This window comes from Oncorhynchus clarkii, chromosome 18 (genome assembly GCF_045791955.1).
Source record: "Oncorhynchus clarkii lewisi isolate Uvic-CL-2024 chromosome 18, UVic_Ocla_1.0, whole genome shotgun sequence".
Classification (NCBI taxonomy): Eukaryota; Metazoa; Chordata; class Actinopteri; order Salmoniformes; family Salmonidae; genus Oncorhynchus; species Oncorhynchus clarkii.
This window is the reverse complement of record NC_092164.1, coordinates 9,236,927-9,261,926: the sequence shown is the minus strand read 5'-3', so window position 1 is coordinate 9,261,926 and position 25,000 is coordinate 9,236,927.

Sequence of the window (25,000 nt, the reverse complement as noted above, 5' to 3'; positions counted from 1 at the left end):
TTTCATTAGGGAACTTTTTTTTTCATTTTCATTTCCTGTCAGACTAAATGTAGAAATACGGAACGTAGGTGCAGGAGAAGAACCGCTTCAGAGCGGACGGAGGCCGTCGTCTCCGCACCGTTAATAAGTTGTGTATGACGTTGTCACACGCAGAGATGACACTCACATTATAGTGTTGTTCTCTGGTAAAGACATCTCTGAATATATATATATATATATATACATAGTAACACTCATTTAACTAATCTAGTCTGGGGCGTTTCTGTTTGATAGGGGGATTTAAACCTGATTGAGCTGACATCACCTGGATGCATCACAGAGTCCTTCTCTTTTCAGAGGATGTTCGCCTGGTTTTCACATCAAGCACCCACCCACTGAAATGTTTATTTTAATATTTTTTTTAAATGTGATGCAAAGCTGCAGTTTTTTGTTGTTGTGTGCTAAAACTCTTGTTGTTGTTGTTGTTGTTGTTGTTGTTGTTGTTGTTGTTGTTGTGTGCTAAAACTCTTGTTGTTGTTGTGTGCTAAAACTCTTGTTGTTGTTGTGTGCTAAAACTCTTGTTGTTGTTGTGTGCTAAAACTCTTGTTGTTGTTGTGTGCTAAAACTCTTGTTGTTGTTGTGTGCTAAAACTCTTGTTGTTGTTGTGTGCTAAAACTCTTGTTGTTGTTGTGTGCTAAAACTCTTGTTGTTGTTGTGTGCTAAAACTCTTGTTGTTGTTGTGTGCTAAAACTCTTGTTGTTGTTGTGTGCTAAAACTCTTGTTGTTGTTGTGTGCTAAAACTCTTGTTGTTGTTGTGTGCTAAAACTCTTGCTCCCCGTGTCCCAATATGACACCCTGTTCCTAGTGAACTGCTTTCGATCAGAGCCATTCCTTACACAGTGCACTTGGGAATAAGGTGCCTTTTTTTGGGGGGGGGGGGGGGACGCAAGACTCTGACTAATTTCAACCCAAAAGCTTAAACTCAGAAATAGAAGTGAGACAATAGTCAATAGAGCCGACGTCAAGAGTTCAGGACAGCCATTGAGCCTGGCGTTCACAACCGGTTTACAGGGTTGTGAGAAGAGAAAACATTTTAATCCCAGACACAGTTTTATGAAATGTGTATTTTTGATACGGTGAACACACACACACACACACACACACACACACACACACACACACACACACACACACACACACACACACACACACACACACACACACACACACACACACACACACACTCACAGAGAGAGAGCATACTGCAGAGTGCATCCCGTCTACATAATCCCTGCAGTATTATTCAGCCTGTCGCAGCCAGAGAGGAGAAAGAGGAGAGGGAACAGCATCTCTCGAGGATTAGATCAAGAATAAAATCCTAAAAGTCAGAGGGTAGCTCTGCCTCGACCTTTAAATAGTTTGGTTGCAGGGGGATGGGTAAACTAGCAGCCTAGTGATACAGTTAGTCGGCCTACAGAATGTTTAGATCAGATCCCAGAGATATACTACAGTCTCCACGGAGACAGTCAGTATGTTTAGATCAGATCCCAGAGATATACTACAGTCTCCATGGAGACAGTCATTATGTTTAGATCAGATCTCAGAGATATACTCCAGTCTCCATGGAGACAGTCAGTATGTTTAGTTCAGATCCCAGAGATATACTACAGTCTCCATGGAGACAGTCAGTATGTTTAGATCAGATCCCAGAGATATTCTACAGTCTCCATGGAGACAGTCAGTATGTTTAGTTCATATCCCAGAGAATTATCCAGTCACCATGGAGACAGTTAGTATGTTTAGATCAGATCCAAGAGATATTCTACAGTCTCCATGGAGACAGTCAGTATGTTTAGATCAGATCCCAGAGATATACTCCAGTCTCCACGGAGACAGTCAGGATGTATAGATCAGATCCCAGGGATATTCTACAGTCTCCATGGAGACAGTCAGTATGTTTAGATCAGATCCCAGAGATATACTCCAGTCTCCACGGAGACAGTCAGGATGTTTAGATCAGATCCCAGAGATATTCTACAGTCTCCACGGAGACAGTCAGGATGTTTAGATCAGATCCCAGAGATATACTCCAGTCTCCATGAAGAGAGTCAGTATGTTTAGTTCATATCCCAGAGATTTACTCCAGTCTCCATGGATACAGTCAGTATGTTTAGATCAGATCCCAGATATATACTCCAGTCACCATGGAGACAGTTAGTATGTTTAGATCAGATCCCAGAGATATACTCCAGTCTCCATGGAGACAGTCAGTATGTTTAGATCAGATCCCAGAGATATACTCCAGTCTCCATGGAGACAGTCAGTATGTTTAGATCAGATCCCAGAGATATACTCCAGTCTCCATTGAGACAGTTAGTATGTTTAGTTCATATCCCAGAGATATACTCCAGTCTCCATGGAGACAGTCAGTATGTTTAGATCAGATCCCGGAGATATACTCCAGTCTCCATTGAGACAGTTAGTATGTTTAGTTCATATCCCAGAGATATACTCCAGTCTCCATGGAGACAGTCAGTATGTTTAGATCAGATCCCAGAGATATACTCCAGTCTCCATGGAGACAGTCAGTATGTTTAGATCAGATCCCAGAGATATACTCCAGTCTCCATGGAGACAGTTAGTATGTTTAGTTCATATCCCAGAGATATACTCCAGTCTCCATGGAGACAGTCAGTATGTTTAGATCAGATAGATCCCAGAGATATACTCCAGTTTCCATGGAGACAGTCAGTATGTTTAGATCAGATCCCAGAGATATACTCCAGTCTCCATGGAGACAGTTAGTATGTTTAGTTCATATTCCAGAGATATACTCCAGTCTCCATGGATACAGTCAGTATGTTTAGATCAGATCCCAGATATATACTCCAGTCACCATGGAGACAGTTAGTATGTTTAGATCAGATCCCAGAAATATACTCCAGTCTCCACGGAGACAGTTAGTATGTTTAGTTCATATTCCAGAGATATACTCCAGTCTCCATGGAGACAGTCAGTATGTTTAGATCAGATCCCAGAGATATACTCCAGTCTCCATGGAGAGAGTCAGTATGTTTAGATCAGATCCCAGAGATATACCCCAGTCTCCATGGAGACAGTTAGTATGTTTAGTTCATATTCCAGAGATATACTCCAGTCTCCATGGAGACAGTCAGTATGTTTAGATCAGATCCCAGAGATATACTCCAGTCTCCATTGAGACAGTCAGTATGTTTAGATCAGATCCCAGAGATATACTCCAGTCTCCATGGAGTCAGTCAGTATGTTTAGATCAGATCCCAGAGATATACTCCAGTCTCCATGGAGACAGTCAGTATGTTTAGATCAGATCCCAGAGATATACTCCAGTCTCCATGGAGACAGTCAGTATGTTTAGATCAGATCCCAGAGATATACTCCAGTCTCCATGGAGACAGTTAGTATGTTTAGATCAGATCCCAGAGATATACTCCAGTCTCCATTGAGACAGTCAGTATGTTTAGATCAGATCCCAGAGATATACACCAGTCTCCACGGAGACAGTCAGTATGTTTACATCAGATCCCAGAGATATACTCCAGTCTCCATGGAGACAGTCAGTATGTTTAGATCAGATCCCAGAGATATACTCCAGTCTCCATGGAGACAGTTAGTATGTTTAGATCAGATCCCAGATATACACTCCAGTCTCCATTGAGACAGTCAGTATGTTTAGATCAGATCCCAGAGATATACACCAGTCTCCACGGAGACAGTCAGTATGTTTAGATCAGATCCCAGAGATATACTCCAGTCTCCATGGAGACAGTGCGTGTGGGTATAGAGTTGTTTTGTGTTGTTGTTTCTGTGTTTGTCTGAACCTACAGATGTCTTCAGAACAGAACCTACTTCAAGCATGCGTCATAACATGGTCCCCTATTCCCTTTATAGAGCACTACTTTCCTGGTCAAAAGTTCAAAAGTAGTGCACTATACATTGAATGGGATTCCATTTGGGATGTGGGCCAGGTCAGGGGGGCACTGGGTAGGTTCTACCTCCCACTATTAGATCTTGTCATGGCTTCTATAAGTAGTGGGTGGAGGAGTCAGGCGTAAGAGAGCAGGGTAGTTCAAAAGATGTGGGATCTTTATTTTCACAAAAAAACCCGAGAGACGGTCACGCCACACAACGACCGCCGAGCGCCGCCCCAACAGGAAGAGGCACCATCTTCGTCGGGATTCGTGACAGATCTGCTAGATCAAACACGAAAAAGGAAAAACCTGTAAAATGTTCCCCACAAGCTGGAATATCTTGTTTTTTTTTCACGTTTGTAAAATCTTTGTTTTGATGCAGTAAATTAATATGCAAATTTAAAAAACAATTATCTTGAAAGATGAAGAATCTTTGGCGGTTTTCATCCCAACATCTTAACACGTGAGACACCAATTGTCGTCGTAAAACGTTTTAAAACTTACTTCTTCAATGCTTTGTCTGTTCGTCAGTCCTTCCGTCCTTCAGTCCGTCCGTCCTTCAGTCCGCCCGTCCTTCAGTCCGCCCGTCTGTGCTGGTCAACCAAATCAAATCATCCCAGGAGACCCAGCTTTCCCAGCATCAATACAACTCATATATAATTGAACAGAATTTGACAGCTAGACCTTTGCTTTGAAGTGCTTATTAACGGCTTGCTATCAGCAGAGCTGTGAGAGAGAGAAATAGTTTCAGAGGTAAAGAGAGAGAAATAGAGAGAGAGAGAGAGTGAGAGAGAGAGAGAGTGAGAGAGAGAGAGAGAGAGAGAGAGAGAGAGAGAGAGAGAGAGAGAGAGAGAGAGAGAGAGAGAGAGAGACATAAATAGACAGAGGCAGAGAGAGAGAGAAAGACAGAGACAGAGAGACAGAGAGAGACAGAACAACTCATTTTCCACCGTGCCCCACCTCACCACAGCAGCACAAACACTCACACACTCAAGGTCAGCCTGGTCAGTCGCCATGGCAACAGCGCAAAGCATCTTGGCGCAGCGTCAGCCATTTTAAATCACTAATCTGGGTTGTACATCGTGTCGGTCCATCCGACGGGCGCGAGGACCTTCCCTTTTATCTGTAGACCTGCTGAGCGAGGGAAATGTGTCCTAAATGTTGGGTGTGGGTGTTTGAGTGTGTGTGTGTGTGTGTGTACTTGTATTAGACAGAGAGAGCTAAGTGGAACAAGGTTAAGTGGAGGGGGGGGGGGGGGGGGGGGGAGCGGCCAGCCGCCCCGATCTTTACGGCACATCACCGTTGGTCACGTTATTAGAAGGTCCTTCCAAAACGCCCTTGTTAAATATCGATCAGGCCGCAGCCAGGGTCACCTACTTCACCGACGACCGCTGCTGAGGACCCCGAGAAACAAAACTTTCAATCCACTTAAACCTTTTAAATCTCCTCTGATGATTAACATGGAGGAGGGGAGGGTGGATGGATGGATGGAGGAGGGATAGGTGAGGAGGAGGGCATGGAGAAGAGAGAGAGGAGGGGAGGGTGGATGGATGGATGGATGGATGGAGGAGGGATAGGTGAGGAGGAGGGCATGGAGAAGAGAGAGAGGAGGAGAGGGTGGAGGGATAGGTGGAGGAGGAGGGCATGGAGAAGAGAGGGAGGAGGGGAGGGTGGATGGATAGGTCGAGGAGGAGGGCATGGAGAAGAGAGAGAGGAGGGGAGGGTGGATGGATGGATGGAGGAGGGATAGGTGAGGAGGAGGGCATGGAGAAGATAGAGAGGAGGGGCGGGTGGATGGATGGATGGAGGAGGGATAGGTGAGGAGGAGGGCATGGAGGAGAGAGAGAGGAGGAGAGGGTGGAGGGATAGGTGGAGGAGGAGGGCATGGAGAAGAGAGGGAGGAGGGGAGGGTGGATGGATAGGTGGAGGAGGAGGGCATGGAGAAGAGAGAGAGGAGGAGAGGGTGGAGGGATAGGTGGAGGAGGAGGGCATGGAGAAGAGAGGGAGGAGGGGAGGGTGGATGGATAGGTGGAGGAGGAGGGCATTGAGAAGAGAGGGAGGAGGAGAGGGTGGATGGATGGATGGATGGAGGAGGGCATGGAGAAGAGATAGAGGAGGGGAGGGTGGATGGATGGATGGACGGAGGAGGGCATGGAGAAGAGAGAGAGGAGGGGAGGGTGGATGGATGGATGGATGGAGGAGGGCATGGAGAAGAGAGAGAGGAGGGGAGGGTGGATGGATGGATGGATGGAGGAGGGCATGGAGAAGAGAGAGAGGAGGGGCGGGTGGATGGATGGATAGATGGAGGAGGGATAGGTGAGGAGGAGGGCATGGAGATGAGAGAGAAGAGGGGCGGGTGGATGGATGGATGGTTGGAGGAGGGATAGGTGAGAAGGAGGGCATGGAGAAGAGAGAGAGGAGGGGAGGGTGGATGGATGGATGGATGGATGGAGGAGGGATAGGTGAGGAGGAGGGCATGGAGAAGAGAGAGGAGGGGAGGGTGGATGGATGGATGGATGGAGGAGGGATAGGTGAGGAGGAGGGCATGGAGAAGAGAGAGAGGAGGGGAGGGTGGATGGATGGATGGATGGAGGGCATGGAGAAGAGAGAGAGGAGGAGAGGGTGGAGGGATAGGTGAGGAGGAGGGCATGGAGAAGAGAGGGAGGAGGAGAGGGTGGATGGATGGATGGATGGAGGAGGGCATGGAGAAGAGAGAGAGAGGAGGAGAGGATGGAGGGATAGGTGGAGGAGGGCATGGAGAAGAGAGAGAGGAGGAGAGGGTGGAGAGATAGGTGAGGAGGAGGGCGTGGAGAAGAGAGAGAGGAGGAGAGGGTGGATGGATGGATGGATGGAGGAGGGCATGGAGAAGAGAGAGAGGAGAGGAGGGTGGATGGATGGATGGATGGATGGATGGAGGAGGGCATGGAGAAGAGAGAGAGGAGGGGAGGGTGGATGGATGGATGGATGGATGGAGGAGGGCATGGAGAAGAGAGAGAGGAGGGGCGGGTGGATGGATGGATGGATAGAGGAGGGCATGGAGAAGAGAGAGAGGAGGGGCGGGTGGATGGATGGATGGAGGAGGGCATGGAGAAGATAGAGAGGAGGGGCGGGTGGATGGATGGATGGATGGAGGAGGGATAGGTGAGGAGGAGGGCATGGAGAAAAGAGAGAGGAGGGGAGGGTGGATGGATGGATGGAGGAGGGCATGGAGAAGAGAGAGAGGAGGGGCGGGTGGATGGATGGATGGATGGAGGAGGGATAGGTGAGGAGGAGGGCATGGAGAAGAGATAGAGGAGGGGAGGGTGGATGGATGGATGGATGGAGGGCATGGAGAAGAGAGAGAGGAGGAGAGGGTGGAGGGATAGGTGAGGAGGAGGGCATGGAGAAGAGAGGGAGGAGGAGAGGGTGGATGGATGGATGGATGGAGGTGGGCATGGAGAAGAGAGAGAGAGGAGGAGAGGATGGAGGGATAGGTGGAGGAGGGCATGGAGGGAGAGGGAGGGAGAGGGAGGAGGAGAGGGTGGATGGATGGATGGATGGAGGAGGGCATGGAGAAGAGAGAGAGGAGGGGAGGGTGGATGGATGGATGGATGGATGGAGGAGGGCATGGAGAAGAGAGAGAGGAGGGGCGGGTGGATGGATGGATGGATAGAGGAGGGCATGGAGAAGAGAGGGAGGAGGAGAGGGTGGATGGATGGATGGATGGAGGTGGGCATGGAGAAGAGAGAGAGAGGAGGAGAGGATGGAGGGATAGGTGGAGGAGGGCATGGAGGGAGAGGGAGGGAGAGGGAGGAGGAGAGGGTGGATGGATGGATGGATGGAGGAGGGCATGGAGAAGAGAGAGAGGAGGAGAGGGTGGAGGGATAGGTGAGGAGGAGGGCATGGAGAAGAGAGAGAGGAGGGGAGGGTGGATGGATGGATGGATGGAGGAGGGCATGGAGAAGAGAGAGAGGAGGGGCGGGTGGATGGATGGATGGATGGAGGGATAGGTGAGGAGGAGGGCATGGAGAAGAGAGAGAGGAGGGGCGGGTGGATGGATGGATGGATGGAGGGATAGGTGAGGAGGAGGGCATGGAGAAGAGAGAGAGGAGGGGAGGGTGGATGGATGGATGGATGGAGGGATAGGTGAGGAGGAGGGCATGGAGAAGAGAGAGAGGAGGGGCGGGTGGATGGATGGATGGAGGAGGGATAGGTGAGGAGGAGGGCATGGAAAAGAGAGAGAGGAGGAGCGGGTGGATGGATGGATGGAGGAGGGATAGGTGAGGAGGAGGGAATGGAGAAGAGAGAGAGGAGGGGAGGGTGGATGGATGGATGGAGGAGGAGGGCATGGAGAAGAGAGAGTGGAGGAGAGGATGGAGGGATAGGTGGAGGAGGGGATAGAGAAGAGAGAGAGGAGGAGAGGATGGATGGAGGAGGGAAAGGTGAGGAGGAGGGCATGGAGAAGAGAGAGAGGAGGGGAGGGTGGATGGATTGGTGGAGGAGGAGGGCATTGGGAAGAGAGAGAGGAGGAGCGGGTGGAGGTGGGATAGAGAAGAGAGAGAGGAGGAGAGCATGGAGGGATAGGTGGAGGAGGAGGGCATGGAGAAGTGAGAGAGGAGGGGAGGGTGGATGGATAGGTGGAGGAAGAGGGCACGGAGAAGAGAGAGAGGAGGGGAGGGTGGAGGGATAGGTGGTGGAGGAGGGCATGGAGAAGAGGGAGAGGAGGGGAGGTGGAGGGATAGGTGGAGGAGGAGGGCATGGAGAAGAGAGAGAGAGGAGGGAAGGGTGGAGGAGGGGGCATGTGTGTGTGTATTTGTGTGTGTGTTTGAGTGTTTTGTCTGTGTTTGGTATGTGTGTGTGTTTATGTGTGTATTTTTGCATGTGTGTGTGTTTTATCATGTGTGTGTGTATTTGTTTGTGTGTGTTTGTGTGTGTGTGTGTGTTTTATCATGTGTGTGTGTGTGTGTGTGTGTGTGTGTGTGTGTGTGTGTGTGTGTGTGTGTGTGTGTGTGTGTGTGTGTGTGTGTGTGTGTTGTCTGTGTTTGTCATGTGTGTGTGTCTTCTCAATCGTGTGTGAGTCTCCTCGTGTCCAGCCCCTTGGAACCAATTATCTGCCTGCCCTCTAAGCCTGATTAATATCACAAAACTGTCTTGTCTCCTTCTATCTCTTCATCCCTGCTCCCTCCATCCCTCCATCTCTCCATCCCTGCTCCCTCCATCTCTCCATGCCTCCATCCCTGCTCCCTCCATCCCTCCATCTCTCCATCCCTGCTCCCTCCATCTCTCCATCCCTTCTCCCTCCATCTCTCCATCTCTCCATCTCTCCATCCCTGCTCCCTCCATCTCTCCATCTCTCCATCTCTCCATCCCTGCTCCCTCCTTTTCTCCATCCCTGCTCCCTCCATCTCTCCATCTCTCCAACCCTCCATCCCTGCTCCCTCCATCCCTCCATCTCTCCATCCCTGCTCCCTCCATCTCTCTATCCCTGCTCCCTCCATCTCTTTATCCCTCCATCCCTGCTCCCTCCATCCCTCCATCTCTCCATCCCTGCTCCCTCCATCTCTCCATCCCTGCTCCCTCCATCTCTCCATCTCTCCATCTCTCCATCCCTGCTCCCTCCATCTCTCCATCTCTCCATCCCTGCTCCCTCCATCTCTCCATCCCTGCTCCCTCCATCTCTCCATCTCTCCATCCCTCCATCCCTGCTCCCTCCATCCCTCCATCCCTCCATCCCTGCTCCCTCCATCCCTCCATCTCTCCATCCCTGCTCCCTCCATCCCTGCTCCCTCCATCCCTCCATCTCTCCATCCCTCCATCTCTCCATCTCTCCATCTCTCCATCCCTGCTCCCTCCATCTCTCCATTCCTGCTCCCTCCATCTCTCCATCTCTCCATCTCTTCATCCCTCTGAGTCATTTCAACGACACCCCTGTAGAAAGAGGCCTTAAACAAAACAAACAGCTGACATTCATTCAGGATCGGCGGCTCGTAACAACTTAGAAGTATTGATTGAGACGTAATGTCTTCCACGGTGCATCTCTTAGAGGGCATATTCAGAAGAAGTCTTCGTTTGAGTAGGAGGATAGAGGCTGATAGAGGAGAGGGTCAGGTCTTCTTTTCAGTAGGAGGATAGAGGCTGATGGAGGAGAGGGTCAGGTTTTCTATTGAGTAGGATAGTGGCTATGTGAATAGGATATCACATAGGATATGCGAATACACATACAGTGTGTGTGTGTGTGTGTGTGTGTGTGTGTGTGTATGTGTGTGTTCATACATGAGTGTGTTTGACTGCAACTCCCTCCTCATCTTTGTGTATATAACCATTAGTCAGACTGCAGCCAATGTTCCTATAGTTCCGTTCCGCTGAGCAGGGACTGATGGGCAGAGGATCAGGGACTGATGGGTAGAGGAGCAGAGACTGAAGGGCAGAGGAGCAGGGACTGATGGGTAGAGGAGCAGGGACTGATGGGCAGAGGATCAGGGACTGATGGGTAGAGGAGCAGGGACTGAAGGGTAGAGGATCAGGGACTGATGGTAGAGGAGCAGGAACTGATGGTAGAGGAGCAGAGACTGAAGGGCAGAGGAGCAGGGACTGAAGGGTAGAGGATCAGGGACTGAAGGTCAGAGGATCAGGGACTGATGGGTAGAGGAGCAGGGACTGAAGGGCAGAGGAGCAGGGACTGAAGGGCAGAGGAGCAGGGACTGAAGGGCAGAGGAGCAGGGGCTGAATGGTAGAGGAGCAGGGACTGATGGGTAGAGGAGCAGGGACTGAAGGGCAGAGGAGCAGGGACTGAAGGGTAGAGGAGCAGGGACTGAAGGGTAGAGTAGTAGGGACTGAAGGGTAGAGGAGCAGGGACTGATGGGTAGAGGAGCAGGGACTGATGGTAGAGGAGCAGGGACTGAAGGGCAGAGGAGCAGGGACTGAAGGGCAGAGGAGCAGGGACTGAATGGTAGAGGAGCAGGGACTGATGGGTAGAGGATCAGGGACTGAAGGGCAGAGGAGCAGGGACTGAAGGGCAGAGGAGCAGAGACTGAAGGGCAGAGGAGCAGGGACTGAAGGGCAGAGGAGCAGGGACTGAAGGGTAGAGGAGCAGGGACTGATGGGTAGAGGATCAGGGACTGAAGGGCAGAGGAGCAGGGACTGAAGGGCAGAGGAGCAGAGACTGAAGGGCAGAGGAGCAGGGACTGAAGGGCAGAGGATCAGGGACTGAAGGGTAGAGGAGCAGGGACTGATGGGTAGAGGATCAGGGACTGAAGGGCAGAGGAGCAGGGACTGAAGGGCAGAGGAGCAGGCACTGAAGGGTAGAGGAGCAGGGACTGATGGGTAGAGGAGCAGGGACGGATGGTAGAGGAGCAGAGACTGAAGGGTAGAGGAGCAGGGACTGAAGGGTAGAGGAGCAGGGACTGAAGGGCAGAGGATCAGGGACTGAAGGGCGGAGGAGCAGAGGAGCAGGGACTGAAGGGCAGAGCAGCAGGGACTGAAGGGCAGAGGAGCAGGGACTGATGGGTAGAGGAGCAGGGACTGAAGGGCAGAGCAGCAGGGACTGATGGGTAGAGAAGCAGGGACTGAAGGGCAGAGGAGCAGGGACTGAAGGGCAGAGCAGCAGGGACTGATGGGTAGAGAAGCAGGGACTGAAGGGCAGAGGAGCAGGGACTGATGGGTAGAGAAGCAGGGACTGATGGGTAGAGGAGCAGGGACTGAAGGGCAGAGGAGCAGGGACTGAAGGGCAGAGGAGCAGGGACTGATGGGTAGAGAAGCAGGGACTGAAGGGCAGAGGAGCAGGGATTGAGTGTTTATCCAAGGCCTGTTGAATATTAATTACCCCCCTTTACGAGCCTCTTTCCCAGAACGCTATCATAGAGAGGGTGAAGAGTCCAACAGCTCATGGCTATGTACATACCTGTTCTTCATTTGCTCTTTCACTCACTCACTCACTCACTCACTCACTCACTCACTCACTCTCTCTCTCTCTCTCTCTCTCTCTCTGTCTCTCTCTCTCTCTCTCTCTCTCTCTCTCTCTCTCTCTCTCTCTCTGTCTCTCTCTCTCTCTCTCTCTCTCTCTCTCTCTCTCTCTCTCTCTCTCTATCTCTCTCTGTCTCTCTGTCTCTCTCTCTCTCTCTCTCTCTCTCTCTCTCTCTCTCTCTCTCTCTCTCTCTGTCTCTCTCTCTCTCTCTCTCTCTCTCTCTCTCTCTCTCTATCTCTCTCTGTCTCTCTCTCTCTGTCTCTCTCTCTCTCTCTCTCTCTGTCTCTCTCTGTCTCTCTCTCTCTCTCTCTCTCTCTCTCTCTCTCTCTCTCTCTCTCTGTCTCTCTCTCTCTCTCTATCTCTCTCTCTCTCTGTCTCTCTCTCTCTCTCGCTCTCTCTTTCTTTATTAATTCTCTCTCTCTCTTTCTCTCTCTGCAAATTGAAGTACAGTGTGTGTGGTGTTTGTTAATGTCTGATTGGATGTAGTTGAGGTAATTAATACAGCGAGGCCCGGGTGTTTAATGATGCAGGAGCCTCCTCTTCCTCCTCTCCGTTCTTTGAATAAAGAAGTGTGTTTGGTGTGTGTGTGTGTGTGTGTGTGTGTGTGTGTGTGTGTGTGTGTGTGTGTGTGTGTGTGTGTGTGTGTGTGTGTGTGTGTGTGTGTGTGTGTGTGTGAGAGAGAGAGAATATGAATGAGGGAGTGTGTGTGTGTGAATCTGAACGAGGAAGAAGCATATTTTTGGGTTCCCTCTCTCTCATTAGGAGACAGATCAGTTAACACAGCATGTTCCTCACCCAAGGGCCCAGTCCTTCGAGGCCTCGTACTAAAGAAACACTGCTGTGTACAGAGTGGGTTCGGTTTTCTTTGTGTAGCAGTAGGATGACAACGTGGATGTGGGCAGTGTAGCAACGATTCGTTCTACTGGGATTCGACAAGCAGTGATTCAGTCTACTGGGATTCTATAAGAAACGATTCATTAAACTGGGATTCTAGAAACAGTGATTCATTCTACCGGGATTCGAAAAGCAGTGATTCAGTCTGCTGGGATTCTATAAGAAGTGATTCATTCTACTGGGATTCTGGAAACAGTGATTCATTCTACTGGGATTCTAGAAACAGTGATTCATTCTACTGGGATTCTAGAAACAGTGATTCATTCTACTTGGTTCCTATGAGAAGTGATTGATTCTCCTGAAATTCTATGAGCAATGATTCAGTCTACTGGGATTCTATAAGAAGTGATTCATTCAACATAAGGAAGTAAATGCAACAACACATTCTGTTCTGAGAATTGACTCTACCCTTTGATCTCTCTGTCTGATTAAAGTCTCTGTGTAGAGCCCAACGTCACAGTGTGAAGGTCTCTGTGTAGAGCCCATCGTCACAGTGTGAAGGTCTCTGTGTAGAGCCCAACGTCACAGTGTGAAGGTCTCTGTGTAGAGCCCAAGGTCACAGTGTGAAGGTATCTGTGTAGAGCCCAACGTCACAGTGTGAAGGTCTCTGTGTAGAGCCCAACGTCACAGTGTGAAGGTCTCTGTGTAGAGCCCAACGTCACAGTGTGAAGGTGTCTGTGTAGAGCCCTACGTCACAGTGTGAAGGTCTCTGTGTAGAGCCCAACGTCACAATGTGAAGGTCTCTGTGTAGAGCCCTACGTCACAGTGTGAAGGTCTCTGTGAAGAGCCCAACGTCACAGTGTGATGGTCTCTGTGTAGAGCCCAACGTCACAGTGTGAAGGTCTCTGTGTAGAGACCAACATCACAGTGTGAAGGTCTCTGTGTAGAGCCCATCGTCACAGTGTGAAGGTGTCTGTGTAGAGCCCGACGTCACAGTGTGAAGGTCTCTGTGTAGAGACCAACGTCACAATGTGAAGGTCTCTGTGTAGAGCCCGTCGTCACAGTGTGAAGGTGTCTGTGTAGAGCCCTACGTCACAGTGTGAAGGTCTCTTTGCGTAGAGCCCAACATCACAGTGTGAAGGTCTCTGTGTAGAGCCCAACGTCACAGTGTGAAGGTCTCTGTGTAGAGCCCAAAGTCACAGTGTGAAGGTCTCTGTGTAGAGCCCAACGTCACAGTGTGAAGATCTCTGTGTATAGCCCATTGTCACAGTGTGAAGGTCTCTGTGTAGAGCCCAATGTCACAGTGTGAAGGTCTCTGTGTAGAGCCCATCGTCACAGTGTGAAGGTCTCTGTGTAGAGCCCATCGTCACTGTGTGAAGGTCTCTGTGTAGAGCCCAATGTCACAGTGTGAAGGTCTCTGTGTAGGGCCCAACGTCACAGTGTGAAGGTCTCTGTGTAGAGCCCAACGTCACAGTGTGAAGGTCTCTGTTTAGACCTTTAATTTGAAAACAAAACCTTTCTGATTTTTAAACCTTTTCTGATGTAATAATGTTTTCACTAGGCTGTTGGTTGTTTGTCTACAAATAAAGTCAATTAGGGAACGACTCTCCAGGAATCAGAAGATATCTACTTGGTGTTTGTTGGAGGGGATCTAGCAGAAAGCTATCCCTCTGTTCAAACAAACTAGTAAACACAATCATTCTGCTGTCTAAGACTTTTACAAGTTCTGAAACAGAGAGAAACTTTTAATCTCTGCCTCTCTCTGCTCGGTCATCCCCCTCCCTTCTCTCTCTCTGTCTCTCTCTCTCTGTCTCTCCCTCTGTCTCTCTCTCTCTGTCTCTCTCTCTCTGTCTCTCTCTCTGTCTCTCTCTCTCTGTCTCTCTCTCTCTGTCTCTCTCTGCCTCTCTCTGCTCGGTCATCCCACTCCCTTCTCTCTCTCAGTTTCTCTCTCTGTCTCGCTTTCTCTCTCTCTCTCTCTCTGTCTCTCCACCTATGTCTTTCTCTCTCTGTCTATCCACCTATGTCTCTCTCTCTCTGTCTCTCTCTGTCTCTCTCTTTCTCTCTCTCTGTCTCTCTCTCTGTCTCTCTCTCTTTCTCTCTATCTCTGTCTGTCTGTCTGTCTGTCTGTCTGTCTGCCTGTCTCTCTCTCTCTCTCTCTCTCTCTCGCTCTCTCTCTCTCTCTCTCTCTCTCTCGTATTATTCATTTACCCTGCACTGCTCTGTTAGCCACAAAGGACAGACAGACAAGGCAGAATGATGTTTTCAAATCAAAGAAAGTTCAAGCTCAACAGAATCTTCCTCCTCTCCCAGGACAGAACAAGGTGGTCAGAGTTAGAATGGTAGAATGATTCTGGACATGACAGAGGAGATCCAGATAATTGCCTGATAGATTTTTGAGTGTTCTCTGTGCACACACACTCACACACACACACACACACGCACACGCGCACACGCGCACGCACGCACACACACACACACAGACACACACGCACACACACACACACACACACAGACACACAGCCACACAAGCACGCACGCGCACACACACACAGGCGTAGATACACACACAAACGCACACACCCACGCACACACACACAAACACACACACACAGTCTGTCTCTGTCTCTCTCTCTCTGTCTCTCTTTCTCTCTCTCTGTCTCTGTCTCTGTCACGGTCTCTCTCTCTCTCTCTCTCTCTCTGTCTCTCTCTCTGTCTCTGTCTCTCTCTCTCTCTCTCTCTGTCTCTCTCTCTCTCTCTCTCTCTCTGTCTCTCTCTCTCTCTCTCTCTCTCTCTCTCTCTCTCTCTCTCTCTCTCTCTCTCTCTCTGTCTCTGTCTCTGTCTCTGGCTCAGTCTCTGTCGCTCTCTGTCTCTGTCTCTCTCTCTCTCTCTCTCTCTCTCTGTCTCTGTCTCTGTCTCTCTCTCTCTCTCTCTCTCTCTCTGTCTCTCTCTCTCTGTCTCTGTCTCTGTCTCTGTCTCTGGCTCAGTCTCTGTCTCTGTCTCTCTCCCTTTCTCTCTCTCTCTGTCTCTATATCCTTCTCTCTCTCTCCCTCTCTCTCTGTGTCTCTCTCTGTCTCTCTCTCTCTCTGTCTCTGTCTCTCTCTGTCTCTCTCTCTCTCTTTCTCTCTCGGTCTCTCTCTCAATTCAATTCAAGGGCTTTATTGGCATGGGAAACATGTGTTAACATTGCCAAAGCAAGTGAGGTAGATAATACATAAAGTGAATATATAAAGTGAAATAAACAATAAAAATGAACAGTAAACATTACACATACAGAAGTTTCAAAACAATAAAGACATTACAAATGTCATATTATATATATACAGTGTTTTAACAATGTACGAATGGTTAAAGGACACAAGATAAAATAAATAAGCATAAATATGGGTTGTATTTACAATGGTGTGTGTTCTTCACTGGTTGCCCTTTTCTCGTGGCAACAGGTCACAAATCTTGCTGCTGTGATGGCACACTGTGGAATTTCACCCAGTAGATATGGGAGTTTATCAATATTGGATTTGTTTTCGAATTCTTTGTGGATCTGTGTAATCTGAGGGAAATATGTGTCTCTAATATGGCCATACATTTGGCAGGAGGTTAAGAAGTGCAGCTCAGTTTCCACCTCATTTTGTGGGCAGTGTGCACATAGCCTGTCTTCTCTTGAGAGCCATGTCTGCCTACAGCGACCTTTCTCAATAGCAAGGCTATGCCCACTGAGTCTGTACATAGTCAAAGCTTTCCTTAAGTTTGGGTCAGTCACAGAGGTCAGGTATTCTGCCACTGTGTACTCTCTGTTTAGGGCCGAAAAACATTCTAGTTTGCTCAGTTTTTTTTGTAAATTCTTTCCAATGTGTCAAGTAATTATCTTTTTGTTTTCTCATGATTTGGTTGGGTCTAATTGTGCTGTTGTCCTGGGGCTCTGTAGGGTGTGTTTGTGTTTGTGACCAGAGCCCCAGGACCAGCATGCTTAGGGGACTCTTCTCCAGGTTCATCTCTCTGTAGGTGATGGCTTTGTTATGGAAGGTTTGGGAATCACTTCCTTTCAGGTGGTTGTATAATTGAATGGCTCTTTTTCAGGATGTTGATAATTAGTTGGTATCGGCCTAATTCTTCTCTGCATTCATTATACATTGTCCACAGAGGATATATGCATCCCTGTCTCACCCCATGGTAAGAAACGTGTCTGTTTTTTGCCAATTCTAACCGCACACTTGTTGTTTGTGTACTTGGACTTCATAATGTCATTTGTTTTCCCCCAACACCACTTTCCATCAATTTGTTTTGCAAGTCCTCGTGCCAAATTGAAATCAAAAGCTTTTTTGAAATCATCGAATGAGAAGACTTTGCCTTTGTTTTGGTTTGTTCATTTGTTTGTTAATTAGGGTGTGCAGGGTGAATACGTGGTCTGTCGTACGGTAATTTGGTAAAAAAGCCCATTTTGACATTTGCACAGAACATTGTTTTCATTGAGGAAATGTACGAGTCTGCTGTTAATGATATATGCAGAGGATTTTCCAAAGGTTACTGTTGACGCATATTGTTATTGGGGTCAAATTTGTCTTCACTTTGTGGATTTGTGTCACGTTCGTCATAATGAGCAAATAAATTAAATAAAGTAGACGCAGTGTGAATAGAGTTGCACATCATTTTAATAAACAACAAACAACCAACCAAACGAAACGTGAATCTACTGTAAGGCAACTAAAATGTAGACAAGATCACACAACTGAAGGTGGGAAAAAGGGCTGCCTAAGTATGATACCCAATCAGAGACAACGATAGACAGCTGCCTCTAATTGGGAACCATACTCAGGCGAACAAAGAAATATAAACATACATGTCCCACCCTAGTCACACCCTGACCTACCAAGTAGAGAATTAAAAGGATCTCTAAGGTCAGGGCGTGGCTATTGGGGTGATCAGTCCTTGGTTCCAAATATTGGGGAAGATGCCAGAGCCGAGGATGATGTTAAAGAGTTTCAGTATAGCCAATTGGAACTCGTGGTCTGCATATTTGATGATTTCATCCATCAACATCACAGGGATTTTGGGCTTGGAGGGCTTGAATTTTGTCCTGTAGTTCATTCAGTGTAATTGGATAATCCAGTGGGTTCTGGTCATCTTTAATAGTTGATTCTAAGATTTGTATTTGATCCTGAACATGTTTTGCTGTTTGATCTTTGTTATAGAGCCCAAAATATCTCCATTTGTGTAGCTAACTCCTCATTTTGATGTTTGATCTTTGTTATAGAGCCCAAAATATCTCCATTTGTGTAGCTGACTCCTCAATTTGTTGTTTGATCTGTCGTGTCTTTGACTATTCCGGATTAATTGATATGACATGCTATTCTATAAAATAATTTCTCCGTAATTAATATCACCTGATTGAGCTAATCATGTAAATGTAATTAACTATAGAGTTGGGGCACCACAAAATAATATTTATAGAGCTGTTATCTTCCGAATAAACTCTTAAAGACCTAGTAATATTTTACATCAATAGCCGTCAATATCAATTATCGTCTTAATTCAGTCTCCTCTGAAAGTTGTACATTATTTTATCTGCACGAACCCTGGCTAACAAGTTGAATCAGCAATACAAAATTGGGTTTAATTATTTATTTACTAAATACCTAACTAATCACACAGAATTACACATACACACAATTAATTATAGCTTGATTACAAATTACGTCATAAAGGAAAATGTCCCTAGCGGGCGGAACATATATGACAGCTGGTTACACAAAGGAAAAGGGCTGGGTTTGAGTGAAAGAGCGGGAAGACTGAGGAACAAAGGAAGAAGCTGTGTTATCGTAAATACAGTATCTTATGCATTCTAAATATCCGCCCATTTGGAAAAGGAAAATGCAATAAATATTTACTCTGAGCAGCACTTCAGTAGGTTGGTGGTAGATGGAAGACCGTGTTGCCCAACCGAGTCCTCTTGTCCTTTGAAGAATGTATCTGGTGGTCAATTGGATACGTTGTAGTAATGTCATTGTGTGATAGACGGGATACTCTGTCTGTTCCTTCCTAACCCTCGTTTGCAGCAGCTGTAGCTAACTCAACGGCTAGGAGGTATCACTTCTGTAGTGAATAAGAGTTCAAAGTTCATACCATTCTCAACCAAAGCTCACGCGGATGTTGGCTTCGTTCTGTAGTTATTATCTGAACCATTCTGACACCGGACCGTCGTCCTCACATCATCGGAACAGGAAGTTATGTTGTCGTCAAGGGCATATATAGGAAAGGAGAGGAGGGCGTGTTTGAAAAGTTTTATAGCCCATGTCCCGTCACAGGGGCAGGCCACTGATTGAGCAGAGTCCTATCTTATGAAAACCCAGATCTCACATTTTAGAAGCTAAAATCACATTTCATCCCATCACAAATCATTTTTTATTCAAACATTTAAATTGAACAACAATTCCATGTGAATCCGATAACTCTGATGTGTAGACTTTCCACTGTAGAGTTTATGTCATCTTATCATTGATGAGAATGTCTCAGATGACAACCGAACTGACATAATATTCATTAAGTACCACTGCATATGTTCAGTTGGTCGGATTACCAGAATATAGTTAATTTCCCCCCACCTACTGATGTTCCCAGAATCTCTATGTTAACCAAGGGTTTTGCAAATGTAACCTCAGTAGGGTAGAGAGAGGAAAAAGGGGGGAAGACTGTCATAAACCTACCCCCCAGGCCAACGTCATGACAGATCTTTGTTATAGAGCCCAAAATATCTCAATTTGTGTAGCTAACTCCTCATTTTGTTGTTTGTTTTTCAATTTTCCCAGAAGTGTTTCGAGTCTATGGATTCTTCAATTTCATTGAGCGGATTTCTGACGTGCAGTTCCTTCTTTTTCTGTAGTGTCTATTTCTATATTGTTCTAGTGATTCACCATTTTGTGCGTCTCTATGATTTTGGTTGGATTGGTTTCTCAATACATTTCTTAATTTTTTTTTGCATTCTTCATCAAACCATTTGTCATTGTGATTCATTTTCTTAGGTTTGTCTGCTTGACAATTTTTTGATTTGACTGGGAAGCTGAGAAGTCAAATGTACTGTTTGGGTTTTCTACTTGTCTTTCTAGTGAAGTTCACGCCTTCAGTGTTACAGTGAATCCTTTTGTCCAGGAAGTTGTCTAGAAGGGAATTAGTTGTTGTCTAATTGTTTTCTGGTCGATAACCACACTATTTTCCTTCCATCTATAGCATGTCATAATATTATTCAGTTCCTTTGGCTTTGATGCCTCATGATTGAGCATAGCTCTGTTCAATTAGAATGTGATTTTGCTGTGGTCTGATAGGGGTGTCAGTGGGCTGACTGTGAACGCTCTGAGAGACTCTGGGTTGAGGTCAGTGATAAAGTAGTCTACAGTACTACTGCCAAGAGACGAGCTATAGGTGTACCTACCATAGGAGTCCCCTGGAAGCCCACAGTACCATTGACTATGTACAGACCCAGCGTCCGACAGAGCTGCAGGACTTGTGACCCGTTTTTGTTGGTTATGTTGTCATAGTTGTGCCCAGGGTGCATATGGAGGAGGGAATGCTGTCACCTGCAGGCAGGTGTTTGTCCCCCTGTGTTCTGAGAGTGTCAGGTTCTTGTCCAGTTCTGGCATTTAGGTCACCACAGACTAGTACATGTTCCTGGGCCTGGAAATGGTTGATCTCTCCCTCCAGGATGGAGAAGCTGTCTTCATTAAAGTATGGGGATTCTAGTGGGGGGATATAGGTAGCACACAGGAGGACATTTTTCTCTGTTAAGAAAATTTCCTTTTTGAATTTCTAGCCAAATGTAAAATGTTCCTGTTTTGACTAATTTAATGGAGTGGGTTAGGTCTGCTCTATATCAAATTAGCATACGCCCTGAGTCTCATCCCTGTTTCACAAATCTTAGTTTGCCGGATGGGACTACCAGCTCTCTGTAACCTAGAGGGCAACCAGTGGGTCTGTCTCCTCTATACCACCCACCTGGTAGTGTGGTGGATGGGACTACCAGCTCTATGTAACCTAGAGGACAACCAGTGGGTCTGTCTCCTCTATACCACCCACCTGGTAGTGTGGTGGATGGGACTACCAGCTCTCTGTAACCTAGAGGGCAACCAGTGGGTCTGTCTCCTCTATACCACCCACCTGGTAGTGTGGTGGATGGGACTACCAGCTCTATGTAACCTAGAGGACAACCAGTGGGTCTGTCTCCTCTATACCACCCACCTGGTAGTGTGGTGGATGGGACTCCCTGCTCTCTGTAACCTAGAAGGCAACCAGTGGGTCTGTCTCCTTTATGCCATGTTTCTTATAGGATGACAATGTCTGTATTTCCAATTTCTTTGATGAAGTCTGGCCAAAGGCAGATGACCTCTGACCTTATCTATTCCAGGATGAGATAATAAAAGCTTTGTGTTCCGTGTTGTTGTGAGATTTAGGCCCCGAACCATCACAGTAGGTGTGAGCAGAGCATGTTGAGTATCTGATACATACCTCTTAGGTCACAGGATGGGGCTTGGGCGGGTGTAATAGTGGGGCTTGGGCCTGTTGCCAGATGGGGCTTGGGCGGGTGTAATAGTGGGGCTTGGGCCTGTTGCCGGATGGGGCTTGAAGAACAGAGGAGGTGGGGGAGAGAGGTGTACGAGACAGAAAGGGGAGAGGTGTACGAGACAGAAAGGGAAAGAGGTAAGAACAGACGAGGTGGGAGAGAGGTGTACGAGACAGAAAGGGAAAGAGGTAAGAACAGAGGAGGTGGGGAGAGAGGTGTACGAGACAGAAAGGGGAGAGGTGTACGAGACAGAAAGGGAAAGAGGTAAGAACAGAGGAGGTGGGAGAGAGGTGTACGAGACAGAAAGGGAAAGAGGTAAGAACAGAGGAGGTGGGAGAGAGGTGTACGAGACAGAAAGGGAAAGAGGTAAGAACAGACGAGGTGGGAGAGAGGTGTACGAGACAGAAAGGGAAAGAGGTAAGAACAGACGAGGTGGGTGTGAGGTGTACGAGACAGAAAGGGAAAGAGGTAAGAACAGAGGAGCAGGGAAGACAGCATATGATTCATGATTCATGAATTACAGTGCTGCCTTAATATTCTCTCAGTTCATCGCAATTACATAGTGTCCTAATCAGCCTTGCGCCCCCCAGTTGGCTCGAAGGTTATATTAAGAGTGGGTGAGGTGGCGTTGACTGGACTGGCTTTCTCTCTCACATCAAAACATACCTGCAGACGAGAGACAGATGGATAGAGAGAGAGAGAGCATGATTAAGCCTTGTTTAAAAAAAAAATCTAACACGGTCAGTCATCATAATCATCAGGAGGTGAAATGCAAAAATGACCTTGGATCATTAACTCTGGGACTACTACATCTCTTTAATAAGACTTCCTGTATAATATAAACTGACCTGGGATCATTAACTCTGGGACCACTACATCTCTTTAATAATACTTCCTGTATAATATAAACTGACCTGGGATCATTAACTCTGAGACTACTGCATCTCTTTAATAATACTTCCTGTATAATATAAACTGACCTGGGATCATTAACTCTGGGACTACTACATCTCTTTAATAATACTTCCTGTATAATATAAACTGACCTGGGATCATTAACTCTGGGACTAATACATCTCTATCTGTATTTCAATGTAACGCATCTCTTTAATAATACTTCCTGGTGACCCCCACCAAGTGACCTCTCACCTACAGTATGATCATGCTGTGACCTCTGTGTCAGACATTTCAGACACGGGAGGGGTTCACCGACACAGCTTATATAACCTAAAGGATTTAGGGAGAAGAGGGGGAGAGAGGGATGAAGTGAAGGAGAGAGACTGTTATTGAGAAAATTAGGTAGTTAATTAAAGAGACTGTGTTCAACAGGAATCTGTGTGTGTGTGTGGTCTCACCTGGTATCCACACTATGTGGCTAGAGAGTACTTTATGCTGAAAAACAGATACACGAGGACAAAACAATAGAAGACAATGTCATTATAAGACTTTTACATTACCAGATCATAATGTCATTAAGTTGTTTTAATATAGGTCTAGGCTCCGAAGAAATAGACTCCAATTAAACCCTCGTGTTGTTTGTAAAGTCCAATTAAAATGAAGATTATTGTTGAAATGAATTGCTGACCTGGGGTAGGTTGATAGCATGCTGGACATCGTTATGTTGAGGGTTGAAAACCTGCTCCCTGCTCGTTTCATTACATCATTATGCAGGTCTCAGAGCAACTGCCTGGACAGCCTGGACTGTTACTCCCAAACTCATTCATCTTCCTCTTCTAAGAGTCATTCTCCACCTGAGTGGCTCGCATGTAGGCGTACCTGGCAGGACACGGCAGGATACTGGCAGGACACGGCAGGATACTGGCAGGATACGGCAGGATACTGGCAGGATACTGGCAGGAAACTGGCAGGATACTGGCAGGATACTTGCAGGATACGGCAGGATACTGGCAGGATACTGGCAGGATACTGGCAGGATACTGGCAGGATACGGCAGGATACTGGCAGGATACGGCAGGATACTGGCAGGACACGGCAGGATACTGGCAGGACACGGCAGGATACTGGCAGGATACGGCAGGATACGGCAGGATACTGGCAGGATACTGGCAGGATACTGGCAGGATACGGCAGGATACTGGCAGGATACTGGCAGGATACGGCAGGATACTGGCAGGATACTGGCAGGATTCTGGCAGGATACGGTAGGATACTGGCAGGATACTGGCAGGATACGGCAGGATACGGCAGGATACGGCAGGATACTGGCAGGATACGGCAGGATACTGGCAGGATACGGCAGGATACTGGCAGGATACGGCAGGATACTGGCTGGATACGACAGGATAGTGGCAGGATACTGGCAGGATACTGGCAGGATAAGGCAGGATACTGGCAGGATACTGGCAGGATACTGGCAGGATACGGCAGGATACTGGCAGGATACGGCAGGATACTGGCAGGATACTGGCAGGATACTGGCAGGATACTGGCAGGATACGGCAGGATACTGGCAGGATACTGGCAGGATACTGGCAGGATACGGCAGGATACGGCAGGATACTAGCAGGATACGGCAGGATACTGGCAGGATACGGCAGGATACTGGCAGGATACTGCAGGATACTGGCAGGATCCGGCAGGATACTGGCAGGATACGGCAGGATACTGGCAGGATACGGCAGGATACTGGCAGGATACGGCAGGATACTGGCAGGATACGGCAGGATACTGGCAGGATACGGCAGGATACTGGCAGGATACGGCAGGATAATGCAGGATACTGGCAGGATACGGCAGGATACTGGCAGGATACTGGCAGGATACGGCAGGATACTGGCAGGATACGGCAGGATACTGGCAGGATACGGCAGGATACGGCAGGATACGGCAGGATACTGCAGGATACTGGCAGGATACTGGCAGGATACGGCAGGATACGGCAGGATACTGGCAGGATACGGCAGGATACGGCAGGATACTGGCAGGATACGGCAGGATACTGGCAGGATACGGCAGGATACTGGCAGGATACGGCAGGATACTGGCAGGATACTGGCAGGATAGGCAGGATTCTGGCAGGATACGGTAGGATACTGGCAGGATACTGGCAGGATACTACGGCAGGATACGGCAGGATACTGGCAGGAGGCAGGATACGGCAGGATACTGGCAGGGCAGGATACTGGCAGGATACGGCAGGATACTGGCAGGATACTGGCAGGATACGGCAGGATACGGCAGGATACGGCAGGATACTGGCAGGATACGGCAGGATACTGGCAGGATACAGGGCAGGATACTGGCAGGATACGGCAGGATACTGGCAGGATGGCAGGATACGGCAGGATAATGCAGGATACTGGCAGGATACGGCAGGATACGGCAGGATACTACGGCAGGCGGCAGGATACTGGCAGGATACGGCAGGATACTGGCAGGATACGGCAGGATACTGGCAGGATACGGCAGGATACGGCAGGATACGGCAGGATACTGCAGGATACTGGCAGGATACTGGCAGGATACGGCAGGATACGGCAGGATACTGGCAGGATACGGCAGGATACGGCAGGATACTGGCAGGATACGGCAGGATACTGGCAGGATACGGCAGGATACTGGCAGGATACGGCAGGATACTGGCAGGATACGGCAGGATACTGGCAGGATACGGCAGGATACTGGCAGGATACTGGCAGGATTCTGGCAGGATACGGTAGGATACTGGCAGGATACTGGCAGGATACGGCAGGATACGGCAGGATACGGCAGGATACTGGCAGGATACGG